This window comes from Aplysia californica, unplaced genomic scaffold (genome assembly GCF_000002075.1).
Source record: "Aplysia californica isolate F4 #8 unplaced genomic scaffold, AplCal3.0 scaffold01271, whole genome shotgun sequence".
NCBI lineage: Eukaryota > Metazoa > Mollusca > Gastropoda > Aplysiida > Aplysiidae > Aplysia > Aplysia californica.
In genome coordinates this window covers 91603-92896 of record NW_004798541.1, presented here as the reverse complement: position 1 = coordinate 92896, position 1294 = coordinate 91603, and positions in this window count along the sequence as shown.

The following is a 1294-nucleotide window of genomic DNA, read 5'->3' as shown; positions in this document are numbered from 1 at the left end:
GCATTTATATGATGATGATGATGATGATGATGATGATGATGATGATGATGATGATGATGATGATTGGAGATGATAATGATTGGGAAGGAAGACAATGATGAGGATGATGATTATGGTAATGATATCAATATATTTAATGAAACATGATAGCTGTCCTTGTTTTAGTAACGTTTTACGGTGCTCGCATCTGCATAAGGTCATATGAGCGCCAAGAGGTGGATGTCAACAGAGAAGTCCAAACAGTGAATCAGACTTACTCTGCTCACCTCTCTAGCCTTAACAGCACAAAGTCTGCTTCGACTGTCAAGGCACCCCGGAAATAACAGTTCACAAGCGAGTGACAAACATACAAAAGTAGTCCCTGATAGTAACAACTATATTAACTTGATTTGGGCGATCGCGTAATGACACTGGCGACATAACCGTTCCTCCCTTTTCCCCATATCACAGGAATTCAGGAACAGGTGCTGGAGGAATTGTAACCCTCGAGTCCACCGAGCCGTCTGCTGGTGTGGGGGGCGAAGTGCACGACCCAGACGTCCCCACCCAGCAGCCCGGGGAGGCGGAGGAGGAGAAGGAGGGGGAGGAGTCGGGTCACATGTCCCGGGCGGAGATAGAGAGCTCTCTGGAGCAGATTCTGGACGGTGTGAAGAAGAAAAGGGAACAGGATATCAAGATCATGGAGGAGGTGAAGAAGGAGATCATAGCCCAGGTGAGAGTTGCTGCCTCATCTGTTTGTTTCTTTGTTTGTGTGTTCGTTCGTTTTACTTCTATCGTACCTTCGTTCGTTCGTTCGTTTGTTCGTTCGTTCGTTCGTTCGTTCGTTCGTTCGTTCGTTCGTTCGTTCGTTCGTTCGTTCGTTCGTTCGTTCGTTTGTTTAGTTCTTTGTTTGCTTGGTTGTTTGAATAAAGAGAAAAGACACATAAGAACGATAGATGGAAAGAAAAAAAGTAGGGCATACCAGTGGCCTCTTCCAACCACCCACTGCTGATTGTTTTGTTTGTTTGTTTGTTGGAACAGAATTGCAAGGTCAAAATGATAGCCGTTTAGTTCAGTGAAAGAACATGATGTACAGACAGGTAAAAATAAAGTTAAGTCGTTCCCGCATCCGATCCGGACATTGGGGATTGCCTCGTTAGTGAGACAACTTCCTGGGCCTTCGGCATATTCTGGTAGGTTGGCCGTTCCTTTCCACGCCGCCTTCATTTCGCCCAACTCAAAGTCAGGTAACCATTACTGCTGGGTGGGCAGGAGGGGGCGAAAAAAATCCGAATCCGAACCGAGATTTGAACAC